This window comes from Microtus oregoni, unplaced genomic scaffold, assembly GCF_018167655.1.
Source record: "Microtus oregoni isolate MIOR12 unplaced genomic scaffold, Mior012 000011F_ref0000422, whole genome shotgun sequence".
In the NCBI taxonomy this organism is placed as follows: Eukaryota; Metazoa; Chordata; class Mammalia; order Rodentia; family Cricetidae; genus Microtus; species Microtus oregoni.
Window position 1 is genome coordinate 17,527,017 of NW_024543070.1, and position 14,827 is coordinate 17,541,843.

Here is a 14,827-nt window from a genome sequence, read left to right on the forward strand (position 1 = left end):
GGCTCACAACCATCTGTAATGAGGTCTGGTGCCCTCTTCTGGCCTGTAGACATACACACAGACAGAATATTGTATGCATAATAAATAAATAAATAAATAAATAAATAAATAAATATTTTTTAAGAATTTGCCCCAGGAAAGCCATTTTCTTGATCATAGTGTCTCCCCCACCAGCTAAGTATATGAGTTTGACCAAAAAAAAAAAAAATCAGGGCCAGGCAGTGGTGGCGCACGCCTGTAATCCCAGCACTCGAGAGGCAGAGGCAGGCGGATCTCTGTGAGTTCGAGACCAGCCTGGTCTACAGAGCTAGTTCCAGGACAGACTCCAAAACCACAGAGAAACCTTGTCTCGAAAAAACAAAAAAAAAAATCATAAATATGGGGACTTTGACTACATGTAGTTTTTAAGGTTTATTTTCATTATTTTTAGTTATGTACATCTAAGTAGGAGTACTTAGAAAGGTGTCGGATCTCCCTGGAGCTACAGGCAGTTGTGAGCCTCCTGATGTGAGTGCTTAGAATTGAACTCAGGTCCTCTGGAAGAACAGCAGCTGCTTTTAGCCATTGAGCCATCTTTCCTGCCCATACATGTAGTTCTTTCTCATGGAACCTGAATTTTCTCACAACAGTGAATCTCTGCATACCAGTCTATCATAGTTCATTCCATTCTATACAGAGAAGGCCAAAGTAAACCAATAAATTTGTTTCATTTTGATGAAGTCATAAAATCTTTATAATTCTGTTCTGAAGGTGAACTGGGGGAGGCAACTCAATGGATAAAGTACTTGATTGTAGAAACACAAGGACCTGAGTTCAGATCATAAAAACCAGGTATTGGGGCTGAATAAATGCTTTAGTGGTTGAGAACTTCTGTTGTTTCTACAGGGAAGGCTCAGCAGTTTAGAGCACTTGTTGCGCTTGCACAGGACCTGGGACCCATATGATGATTTACAACCATCCATAAGCAGGGCATGATGACACATGCCTTTAGTTCCAGGGAAGCAGAGGCAGGGGGATCTCTTGAGTTCAGGGCCAGCCTGGTCTGCAGAGCAAGTTCCAGAATAGCCAGGACTATACAGAGAAGCCCTGTCTCAAAACAAAAGCAAAAACAAAAACATAAAAAGCAAACAAAGAAGAAACAACAACCCATAAGTAATAATTCCAGTTCCAGGAGATCTGACCCCTTTTTCTGACCTTGAGCAGCAGGCACACATGTGGTGCATGTACATACAAACATACAGACAAAGAACTCATGCACATCAAGGAAATAAAAGTTTTTTTAAAAAAATAAATCCTTTTTTTCTTTTTTAAAATTTTAAATTTTATTTAAAATTTTTAAATTTTATTTTTATATGCATTGGTGTTTTGCCTGTGTATATGTCTGTGTGAGATCATCAGATCTTGGAGTTACAGACAATTGTTAGCTGCCATGTGGGTACTGGGAATTGAACCTGGGTCCTCTGGTAAAACAATTGGTGCTCTTAACCACTGAGCCATGACCCTAAATCAAAGGTTTCTAGGTCAGGCATGGTATATCTTTAATCCTAGCACTTGGGAGGCAGAGGCAGGCAGATCTCTATGAGTTTGAGGCCAGTCTGGTCTGCATAGTGAGTTTCAGACCAAACAAGAGCTATATAGTGAGACCCTGTCTTGATATTGAGAGATAGAGAGAACAAGAGAATGACAATGCTTCTGTGGCTCTTGAGAGGACCCGAGTTTGGTTCTTGGCACTCACATCATGCAGCTCACTACCATCTGTAAGTCCAGCTCCCGGGGATACAACACCTTTCTCTCTAGCCCCCTTGGACACCTGCACACAAACTGATATACATCTAAGTAAGAATAAAATTTAGAAAGGGGTGTGGTGGTTTGAATAGGAATGGTCCACATAGACTCATGTGTCTAATACCTGGCTTTTGTGATCTGAACTCAGACCCTCATGTTTCTACAATCAAGTACTTTATCCACCAACTACCTCCCCAGTTCACCTTCAGAACAGAATTATAAAGATTTTATGACATCCTCAAAGTGAACAAATTTATTGGTTTACTTCGGCTTTCTTTGAATGCCTGGCCCATAGGGAGTGGCACTATTAGGAAGTGTGGCCTTGCTGGAGTAGGTGTGATCTTGTTGAAAGAAGTGTGTCACTGTGGGGGCAGGCTTACACCGAGTGTGACACACAGTCTTCTGCTGCTGCCTGTGGATCAAGATACAGAACTCTGAGCTCCTTCTCGAGCACCATGTCTGCCTGCATGACACCTGCCATGATAATAATGGACTAAGCCTCTGAACTGTAAGCTAGCCCAGTTAAATGATTTTCTTTGTAAGAATTGCCACAGTCATGATGGCAATAGAAATCCTAAGATAGGGGAATGGAGAGATGGCTCAGTGGTCAGGAGTATGAATTCCTCTTACAGAGGACTGGGGTTCAGTTCCTAGCACCATGTTGAGTTCCTCACAGCTTCCTGTAGCTCAAGCTTCAAGGGTTTGATACCACTTCTGACTTCTGCATGCCCTGCATTCAGATGCACATACCCATATGCAGGCTCACACATACACATAGTTAAAAATAAAATCTTTTTAAAAGTGTGTCTGTAACCTCAGTGCTGGGATAGGGGTGTGCCAGAGACTAGATGTTAGATCTGGAGCTGGGATTACAGGCATTTGTGAGTTGCCTGACATGGGCATTGAGACATCTCTCCAGCTTCCCATCACCAATTTTTTTTTTGTTTTGTTAATGAAACTCAGCATGGTAGTGCTCACCTCTAATCAATCTCAGCACTGGAGAAGTAAGGAGAGGTGGATCAAGAGATAAGGCAAACCTGGCAGTCAAGTTCAAGGCCAACCTAGGCTACAAAAGACCTTGCCTGAAAAGAACAAAGAAACCAACTAATGAAGCAGCATTACAAATGGTGGAACACACTTGTAATCTCCAAACTGGAGAGGTACAGGCAGAAGAATCACTGGATCTTGAGGTCAGCCTGGGCTACAGAGTGACTTCCAAACCATTCCAGGCTCTCAGGTGAGCCCCTGCATGTTGCACTATAGTTCCAGTCCCAGCACCACATGTTTAAACCAACCTGATCGACATACCAAGTTCCAGACGAGTGAGATCTTTAAATAAAAAAAATAAAATGGGTGTGGCTGTACATACCTTCATCCTAATACCATGGCTACAAAATGAGTTGGAGGCCTAGGCTGCATAAAACCCTATCTCAAAATAAAACAAAGTTTACATGTACCAGATACAGGTAGATTATGACCCTATGAATGATAAGTGTTAAGTTCTGGGGGGGGGGGGGGTGCGCGCGCACATGTATATATATAGAGAGAGAGGCCAGAAGAATGTGTCAGATTCCCTGGAGCTGGAGTTACAGGTGATTGTGAGCCACCTGATGTGGGTGCTGGGAACTGAATTTGGGTCTTTTCTAGAGCAGCAAGTGTTCTCAACAACTGAGCCATCTTGCCAGCCCCTCTTCGGTTCTGTCTTTTTTATGTGTGTGAGTGAATGGGTATGTTCATTGCCAGGGGTGTATGTGGCTGTGGCGGGGAAAGAACAGCTTGAGGGAGTAGATTCTCTCCTTTCACCTGTGACTCCAGCTAGAGGTTGAACTCAGGTCATCATAAAGCCTCTTTATCCACTGAGCCATCTTGCTGACCCAAGATGGTAAGTGGCTTTTATGTAGTTGTATTTTCTATTTCTAAATAACTATTTTAACTTTATGTGCATTGGTATGAAGGTGTCAGATCCCAGGAAAGTGGAGTTACAGACAGTTGTGCATTGCCATGTGGGTGCTGGGAACTGAACCAGGGTCCTCTGGAAGAGCAGTCAGTGCTCTTAACCATTGAGCCATCTCTCCAGCCCCTATTTAGTTGTATTTTCAACTTATCTGTAAGTACATTACTCTGGGTAATCAGAAGATTCAGTAAAGGTATTAAAGAAAAGATCACTATAGGAGGGCTGAGAATATAGCTCAGTTGGTACAGTACCAGCCTAGCATGCACAAGGTCCTGAGTTTGAACCCCAGCATCTCATCAAACCAGGTATGGTTGCAATGGTTGTAATCCTATTACTTGGAAGGGAAGGCAGGAACCAGAAGTTCAAGATCATTCTTGACTCCATAGCTTGTTCAAGGCTGTTCAAGGCCAGCCTGGGCTATATGAGACTCTTAAAAAATCACTATACATATAAAATGAAGAGTTAGTCAAATGGGATACTTGGCAGTGGGCAGGGGTACTTGTTTGTTTGTTTGTACTTCTTTTACTTGATTTTTTTGAGATATGGTTTCACTCTAGGCTTAAACTCAAGGGAATTCTCTTGCATTGACCTCCCAAGTGCTGAGATCTTAGATATGCACCACCATGCATTGGCTAGGAACAACCATTTTTCAGGTGAAGGTATAAATGACTGATTCATCCTTTAGGGGAACTTAACCCGTGCCAAATCTAGAATTCCTGAGAAGCTGCTGAAAAGAAACGCACACAGTCAGTATCTTTACAGTAACTAGAAACATGTTTCAAAAAGATACCAAACTGCAGAATGGAGACTAAGCGCTTCTTCCCTGTGAGCCCTTGGAGAGTATACTTTGGGTATTGCCTTCCCTGGAAGATGCATCTTTGCAATGAAAGATGAAAACTTGTAGCAGTTCTATGGCATTTCTCCCACATGGGTACATAGTAAAGGAAAAACCAAACATGGAACTGAGGATTGTGCATCAGCAACTGTACCGAAACGCAGCCCAATCTACATTTGTACATGCTCATTGGGAGAAAAGTTCTGAGTGCCTACAATCAATAGGAAGTCCAGATTTCCGCTTCTGCCTCAAATAGCCACTTTGTACCTTTCACATGTACTCTTATGTGCTACACACTACAGTTTAGGCAGCCACACCAGCTTTCTTTAGAAGCTCTCCTTAGCTAGTGCCATGTCCTGCTAGTCTTTAAAGTTCCCAGGTCAGTGGAAGCTTGGGTTCTCATGTATAAAGGCTTTGTTGATGAAGGAGCCATTGGACAACAACCCCAACACAAGAACCCACTCACTTCACAGGTTACTGTGGCCTGGCAGTTAGTCAGTCAGCACTTTTGAGTCAGAGAGACTCCTGGGAATCCTCTGGGAATTATGAATGATAGGATTTATAATCCTATCACTTTTTTAATACTTATTTTTGAGACAGGGCCTCTCTATGTATCCTTGACTGATCTAGAATTCACTATGTAAACCAGGTTGGCCTCAAACTCACAGATGTCTACCTGTTTCTGCCTCCCAAGTGCCGGCATCAAGGGTGTAGACCACCATACGTGGCTTTTGTTTTTGAGACAGGGTCTCATATACCCTAGATTGTTCTCAGACTCAACATATAGCTGAGGCTGGCCTTGAACTCACTAACTTCCTGCCTCCACTTCCCACGTACCAATAATACCAGTGTTGACAATCACACACAGCTCACACCTCTATGATGTTGTTGTTGTGTGTGTCTGCTGTGAAGGGCACTTTGTGGTAAGTGCTTTTACACTCTGAGCCATCTTGCCTTCTCTCATGTTTCCCTTTCTGATACAGTAGCTGGAGCACTGGGCATTAGTGTCGGTATCTCCTGGGAAAATCTCTAAGATAACATACAGGATCTTACATGTCACATTGTTTTCTGTGAGACTTAGACGTGCTTACCAAAGTGGGGAAGGTGCAGGCCCAGGACTCCAATTTGAAGAGCAATTTTAGCTTACAGGTGAGGCCTGAGTCATTCTGCAGGCTGATCTCTGAAACTCTTCTGGAGTGTTTGAACTTAACTCAGTTTGCCACACCCCTCACTCATCAAGGCAGGCCCATAAATCAGGAGACGCAGCAAGGCGTTTACCTGCAGGGCAAGGTGACAGTGCCACCTACCAGGTGTTCTTCATTAAAGAAATGGCACGTTGTCTCCTGTGGCCCCAAGAGCATGTGTACAGAAAGCCTGTTTGAACCATGAGTCTGGTAGAAGCTCCAGAAAAGTCAGGATTCCTTCTGGGACTTTTCATGTAGAAGCCTTTCTTAAACCCTGTGTTGTCAACAGTAGTGGCACCGGGGAAGAAAACAGCAATATTGGACTTTATGAGAGATTTAGATATAAAGGTTTGCTGATTAAAGAGAATGACTTCACTATTACAAAGTTCTATAGAAAACATGTCTGAGAAGAGAGCAGGCTTGCTGGTGACCTCTCAAAACTTCTGCTCGTAAGTTGGCAGTTTTTAATCAAGATTGAGCCACACTAGAGAGTCCACAGGAAACAGCAATACTGTCCTATACACCTAGCATTTCTTGTGAACGTTGGGAATTCTGGAGAATGACAAAAGAACTCAGAAATATTTCAAACAAAACTGGTTAGACCACTACTTGGAGCCTTGTAATCTCATGTCCAATAATTGGCCTCATAAGTTCTCTGGTGTCTTCTCATGTGCCACAAGCACTAGAGCAGAGGGATAGAGTCTTTAGTAAGGTCACTGTAAAGGTGACTATTTGAGAAAGAGATAGAGTGTGCGTGTGTGTGTGTGTGCAGGTGTGCCAATGGAAAGTCAGTTCTCTTCTATGGTATCGATCCATGGTCCCTCTTGTTTCTGCCATTGGGATTATTGATATGTGCTACCACATCCAATTTTTTATTTTATTTATTTTATTTTTTATTTTTCTTTTTAATGTAAGTTCTGGGGGTTGAACTCAGGACCTCAGGATTGCAAAGTGGTCCCATTTCACTGGTCCATGCTTGGTTTTTTTTTTTTTTTTTTTTTTTGTCATGGTAGTGGTCTTTTTTTTATTTTGTTTTGTTTGTTTGTTTTTAGATTTACTTTTATTTTATATATATTTTGCCTGCATGTACCATGTGTATTCAGTACCCACAGAGGCAAGACAAGGGCGTCAAATCCCTTGAAACAAAAGTTACAGATGCAAACTACACTGTGGGTGCTGGAGATCAAACCTACATCCTTTGGAAGAACAGCCAGTACTCTTTCTTTTCTTTTTCAGTTTTTCAAGACAGGGTTTCTCTGTGTAGCTTTGGAGCCTGGCCTGGAACTAGCTCTGTAGACAAGGCTGGGCTTGAATTCACAGAGATGCACCTGTCTCTACCTCCTGAATGCTGGAATTAAAGGCGTGTGCCTCCATCACCTGGCCAGCCAGTGCTCTTATACCCACCACCACCCCTGAGCCATCTCTCCAGCCCCACCCCAGAATTTTTTATGCATATGCCTTTCCTTTAGCAAGCCTATTTAATTCTGGGGGAGAGATATTGAAAAAAAATATATAAGCCAAGGTGTATGTGGATGTGTGTACATGAATATTCATTAAAACCTTATTTGTTCATTATTGAGAAAATGGTAAATAACTCGTGATAGAGCTAAAATATTGCCTGATTCTATATATACTTGCCTAAAAGAAAAAAAGAAATCACTAAGAAAATCTATGCTATTGTGCTAGAAAGGTCTCATGTGACCCAGGCTAGACTTGAAGTTCTAATCTACCACCTCCTATTTCAGTTTTTAAAAGACAGCACTTTACTTGTATATGCACGTTTGAATTTGTTTGTAAAACGTGACAGTTTTGTAGTCACTCAGTCATCACCCTAAAATATGTAGCCCAGGGGCACTGCAGAGGTGGCTCAGTGATTAAGAGCAATGCATGCTCTTTCAAAAGACCCAAGTTTGGTTTCCAGCACCCACATCACAACCACAATTAATACTATTTCCAGGGTATCCAATGCTCTCTTCTGGCCTCCAAGGGCATCCACATGTACACGGTATACCTGATGTACAAACACACATAAATAAAAATCTTTTTAAATTAGATTATTATTAAATAATAATATTAATAATATTGATACTGCACACCTTTAATCCCAGTATTCGGGATGCAGAGGCAGGTGGATTTCTGAGTTCAAGGCCAGCCTGATCTACAGAGCAAGTTCCAGGATAGCCAAGGTTACACAGCAAAATCTTGTCTTGGAGTGGAGGGTACTTAACCTGCTGGTACCTTAGCACAATTATTTAAAGCATTAGTACCAAATTTACCAGTATTCTATATTCTTCCTCATTAGGCTCTTAAAGGAGAAAGAAAAATAAATGTTACTAAGAATTTCCTGAGTTTAGAAATTTAGCTCATAACGCATACTTAACATGCACAAGCCTGGATTCCATCCCTGGCACTGTGAGGAGTAGGTATGGTGGCAAATGACTGTAGTCCTAGTCCTGGGGAGATGCAGGTAAGGATCAGAAGTTAAAGCCGACCTCTGCTTGAAAGGTCGGAATACGGATTCTCTGTCTGGCTCTCTCTTTCTCTCTCTCTCTCTCTCTCTCTCTCTCTCTCTCTCTCTCTCTCTCTGTGTGTGTGTGTGTGTGTGTGTGTGTGTGTGTGTGTGTGTGTGTCAAAAAAAAACGCAAAGGAACCAGGAGTGGTGGTGCACACCTTTAATCCCAGCACTTGGGAGACAGAGACAGACAGATCTTTGTGAGGCCAGCCTGGTCTACAAAGAGAGTTCCAGGATAACCAGAGCTGTTACACAGAGAAACCACATCTAGAAAAAAAAAAAAAAAGGAAAAGGAACATTTGTTCAAAGAAGATACATAAATGGCTTAGAAGCATTAAAAGAGCTTCATCATCAAGTATCATGGAAATTAAAATGAAAACCACAATAAGATATCATTTAAGCTCACTAGCAATTAACAAGAAAGACAGATAATAGCTAGTCTATCACTGAGGGAAGTCAGTGCTGTGACTGAGAGTGGGAACCTAGAGGCAAGACCTGAAACAGATCACAGAGGAGTGTACTGCTTACTGGTGTGCTCCTGGCCTACTCAGCCTGCTTTCTGATACATCACAGGACTGCCCAGGGATGACACCATGCACGGTGACATCAGTCATTAATCAAGACAATACTCTCACACACTTGCCTACAGTCCAATCTTATGGAGGCATTTGCTCAATTAAGATTCCCTCTTATGGGGGTAGTGGAAGGGAAATGGGGGTATGGGAGGAGGCAGAAATTTTTAATAATAAAAAAAAGATTCCCTCTTCTTACCCTGGTGGTATGGTGGCGCACATCTTTAATCCCAGCACTTGGGAAGCAGAATCAGGTGAACCACCGAGTTCAAGGCCAGTCTGGTCTATAGAGTCAGTTCCAGGACAGTCAGGGCCACACAAAGACACCCTGCCTCAAATATATATATTCCCTCTTCCCCGATATGTCTTAAGTTTATATCATATTGACAAAACTTAACCAGCATATACAAGTACACTCTCAGATCCTTTTGCAAAGAAAAAGATCTCAAGTATTAAGAAGTATGAGGCACTGGACAAAAGGACAGAAAAACACAAAACTTAGTACTTAAAACCTCTAAGGAAATAAGAACCATAGAAGAGGCCGGGAATTCACATGGTAACCCTGGATTTTAATGCCCAAAAAAGTTTGAGAACGATTCTTCCACAGGTTCAGACTGGAGACAAGAGGTCTTAAATGGTTGATGTGAAGGGTTTCCCTGAACCTTAGGAGGCCCTAATAACTCTATATACAGCATAGGTCTTTCATCTAAAGATTTCAAACAGTGTTATAGGCATTAATTAATTTTTTGCAGCATACAGGACTAAAAAAATCCATGCTCTTGGCCCTGTTTTATTGACAGAAAATGGTAGCTTATGTCTAAGATCATTTGGCCTGGTTTGAATGGCTAAATATGATGTGGGGAGTGGAGGAAGTCCTAAGTGTGTGAAGTACTAAGTGAATGTGTGTTGTGACATAGACAGCCTCAGACTCAGAGGGAAATATCAAAGCCTTCTACCTGCCATCCTGGGGCGAGGCTCAGAGAAATGGCAAAGCCTTCCTAGTGGGTTCACTGTAGCTTTTTCCTCCCAGATATTTTATGGCCTGAAGACTGTTCCCCTACAGAGATTGCTGCTATGGAGATTAGCTAAACCCCTTGATCCAGCTGTATTCCATGAACATTTGCCTCCTTATCTTCTTGTTTATCTGTATGTAGTAACCCTGCCTCCACATTCAACTCCGTATAATAAACACACTGATCTTCTGAGATGCTGCAGTTTCTCCATCAGGAAGCCCAGTCCACACAAACCCATCTTTTCTTGTGTTCTGTGTCTGTGTCTGCCTTTTATGATTCCCTAGCTGCCCCTAATCAGACTGGTTTATTCCTAGAGCTATGCAGTATGAAGCCAACACTGACCTCAAATATCTCTTCTAAAAATGTGATGTGTGTACACATGTGTGTACAAACACCTTAGTACATGCATGTGTGGGTTTTTGTTTTTGTTTTTGTTTTTTTGAGAAAGAGTTTTCACTGGCCTTGAACCAGTCTTCAGAGTCCAGAGCGCTCACTGTTACACCATGGAATCTACACTGGTACCAGTCTTCAATTGAGAGTTTGGAACCAATTTAGGCTATAACAATGTGACCTTGTCTTCACCCCCCCACCCCAGGGTTTCTCTGGGTAACAGCCCTGGCTGTCTTAAAGCTTGCTTTGTAGACCAAGCAAGCTGGTCTCAAACTCAGAGATCCCCTTGCATCTGCCTCCTCAATGCTAAGATTAAAGACATGTGCCACCACACCCAGCTTATATGTATGTGTGTATGTAATGTACATATGTATGTATGTGTGTATGTATGAATATAATCTGAGGCTATATCTCTGTGGTAGACTGTTTGTCTAACATTCAAGTCTCAGTTCTGGAAATCTGCCTATATCCCTGTGATAGTGCCTAGTTTTTTTTTTCACTAAAAACAAGCAAACAAACACCTTTCAAAGGCTAGCAAGGAGGCTGGAGATGTGACTCAGCAGTTAAGTTCACCTGCTTTCAGAGCTTCCAGAGGACCCTAACTCTATAACCAGCACCCATGTTGGTGGCTCACAACTGCCTGTAACTTCAGCTCCAGGGATTCTAACACTGTTTTCTGGCCTCTGCAGACACCACACACGTGCCACATCAACATACAAACATAAAGAAAAATTTTTAAAAGATGAAAGAAAAATAATAAATTTACATTTATTTGGTGATAGGTGGGCACATGTGTTCCACAACAGGTATTTAAAAATCAGAGGACAAATTTGGGGCATTGTTGTTTTCTTTCCACCATAAGGGATCAACTGCTCAGTGGCAAGCACAATTACCTGCTTAGCTTACAGTAGGGGTTTGATTTGGTTTTGGTTTTTAATGTGTATGGGTGCTTTGCCTGCAAGTATGTCTGTGCAGCACTGTGCCTGGTAACCTCCAAGGACAGAAGAAAGTGTCATTCCCTGGATGTGAAAGAGCAACCAATGGGCTGCCTTTTTTTTTGTCTTGTTACATTTATTTAGTGTGTTTGTGCGTGTGTATGCCACAACATGAATGTGGGTATCAAAGGATTTGATTCTCTCGTTTTACCATGTGGGTCCAGTGGATTAAATTTGGGTATGGCAAGCATCTTGCTGGCCATTTTGAGGTCTTTGTTTTTTTTTTTTGTTGTTTGTTTGGTTTGGTTTGGTTTTTGTATTGTTTGTTGATTTTTTAATTTATTTATTTTGGGATTTTTTGTTTTTGTTTTGAGACAGGATCTCTCTGTATAGTCATGGCTGTCCTGGAGCTTGCTATGTAAACCACGCTGGCCTTGGGTGTAGGGATAGGTCCCGCCCTTTGGGGGGCGTGTTCGCCTCGGGCTAATGTCTGCCTATAAATTTGGCGAACGTGCTCCCAGCCGTCGCTTCTGCTTTCCTGGTCTCCGGAGGAACGGTGGTTCTGTAAGTCTATTTCTACATTAAAGCTATAGATATATATATTTTTACAATCTGTCTGCATTTGTTTACGCCGATACACTTGGGCTCACAGAAATCCTCCTGCCTCTGCCTTCCAAGTGCTTGGATAAAAGGCTTACACCACTACACTAGCAAAGATAAACCTCTTTATCACTTGCTAGAGAACAGCACCTGCACCTTTGGGGGAGGCCACACTCATCCCTGTGACAGTTTCCCATATCTTAATTGGAAATTATCTACCCAGCCAACCATCTTTGTTTCCATGAAAGAAAGCTGAGACTCAGGCAAGGCCCTTCATCAAGGACCCAAGAAGTCTATGACATCATCAGGATGAGAACCAGGTCTCTGAACTCCTGGGGTGCCCATTTAGGTCTGCTCTCCTGGCCCTGTCTAGGAGACCAGAGGCTGACCTGGCTTCCTAGGCAGCTCCTTCACCAATATGTCCAGCTCTAGCACCCAGACTCAGAGGTTGAAATGAGATCTAGAGAGGAGGTTTGTTGGCACCAGCCCTTTGTGAGGGGAGAGCTGTGTTTGAAACAGGGTTTTATACAGCCCAAGCTAGCCTTAAATGTACTATGTAGTTGAACTCAGAATTCTCCTGCCACTGCCTTCTGAGTTCCAGAATTACAGATGTGTACTTATGACCCAGTTTAAAATATCTTATTTTTAACCTAAAGGTGTTCTCTTCATTGCTACTCTCTTTGAAAAGGGCAGGAGTGTCGGGGGATCATATGTTCTCTAAGCAAGAGCTCTACCGTTGGGCTAATCCCCATCTCCTTCATTGTTATTAGTTGCTCTTCTTTGGTTTTGGTATTTTGAGGCAGTCTTGTTATGTAGCCAAGGCTAGCCATGAACCTACCCTATGGTCTAGGCTTACTTCAAACTTGTAATCCTCCCTCTTCAGCATCTCCAGTGCTGGGATTGTAGGCATACATTACCACACCTGACTCATTATTCTTTTTGTTTAATTATTCACAAAATGTTTTTCAAGATTTATTTTATATGTATGAGTATTTTGCCTGTATGTATTTAAGGGCATTTTGTGCATGCTGGTGCTCAAGAAGGCTAGAAGAGGGCGCTGGATTCCCAGGATCTGGAGTTAGAATGGTTATAAGCTGCCATATGGAAGCTGGTCATAATACTCAGGTCCTCTGGAAGAACTGCAAGAGCTCTTAATTGCTGAGCCATCTCTCCAGTCCCTAAAAAACATATATATTCTTTAAATATTCTTAAGTTTATATACAAATGGTAGCTTTATTATGGTGTATTCATACTCTTAACCATTCTTTAATCCCACTTCTAGATATTTATACTACAGAAATTCTTGTACTTGCAGAAAATATTTGGTATACTCTTTCTTATTTTTTCAACTTAATAAAATTATTTGTCATATGCAGATATGGTGGTTTGAATGAGAACAGCCCATGGGCTCATCTATTTGAATACTTGGTCCCCAGTTGGTGGAGCTGTTTGGGAAGGATTAGGAGATGTGGCTTTATTGGAGCTAGTGTGTCACTGGAGGTGCCCTTGAGGTTTCAAAACACTGGACCCCTTCTGAATCTCTCTCTTCCTTGTGCTTGTAAAGAAGATGTGAGCTCTCAGCAACTGTTCCAGTGCCATGCCTGTCTGCTGACATGCTCCCCACTGTGACAGTCAGCAACTCTAACTCTCTGAAACTGGAAGCCCCAAATTAACTTTTTCTTTCCTAAATTGCTCTGGTCATGGTATTTTTATCACAGCAATAGAAAAGCAGCTAAGACAATAGGTAATAAAAATAATGATATAGATAAGTATATGGAGAAACTATTCAGTGGATATTAAGTAACAGGTATGTTGTAAAATGCCGTAGGATGATTCAATAAACATATAATAAACATATTGTCCATCTGGGCAGTGGTGACACATGCCTTTAATCCCAACACTCAGGAGGCAGAGGCAGGCAGTTCTCAGTTCCAGGACAACCAAGGCTACACAGAGAAACCCTGTCTTGAAAAATCAAAAACAAAACAAAAAATTAACATATTAGTCATTAAAATAAATCTTTTTGTTTCGCTGGTTTTCACTTCTGCCTGTGTTTTCAAGACAAGGTTTCTCTGTGTACCAGCTCTGGATACCTGGAATTCACTCTGGCCACCCTGGTCTACAGAGTAGGTTAGCAGGGCCACAACAGAGAAACCCTGTCTCAAAAAACCAAAAATAAATAAATAAACAAATAAATAGGACTTGTGTTCAGATGCATTACTGTGTAAAGACTGAGTGACTGGAGCCTGTTTTGGTCCTTCTGGCTTTGTCTGTCTTCCCTAAACAGCAACAAACCAGCGGCTTCTGCTGCTTCCCACCCAAAGGTAACCTAGTCTTTGCCTGCTGCCTTTCAATCCTGCGTCACTCTTTCAGATCCCCAGCCAACAACATCTGGCCTTGAAGCCAAAGGTCACCAGTGCTCTGCCTTTCTGAATAAACACCTGTGAACTGGGAGAAGACAGTGATCCCAAAGCAGGTGTGCACAGGGGCACAGCAGGACAAGGAACAAGGATATGAAAAGCCTGGGAGATGTTGTTCTGACTTAGCCAGTGAATTGTCCTTTTGCTGTTTAGCCTCTCCTACACACCCCAAACATGCAGAACCAGACATGGTGGCATACATTTGTAAACTCAACACTCAGGATACAGCAGAAGGGTCACAAGTTAGAGGGCAGCCTATGTTATATAGTAATACCCTCTCAATTAAAAAAGAAAGAAAAAGTCCATTTCAAGTGATGGAGGTTCTTGGACAGGTAGAGGTTGGGAGAGGTGTCCTGTCATCCATAAGGAAAGTTCAGCTTCTCAGCTCATGCACATGGTGTGGCTTCTGCATAGGATATTTTCCCTCCATCTTATCCTGGCTCACTTCTAGTCATTCTCCAGATTTCAAATTATGGGCTACTTTCGACTAGAAACCTTTTCTTCCTCCTACCCCACCTCCGTGCAAGGGTTCTCTGCTCTCATGGCTTGTGCTTCTTTCCTTATTCAGCACTCCCCCACTAAAAGTTGCCCATGCTGCCGGGCAGTGGTGGCACATGCCTTTAGTCC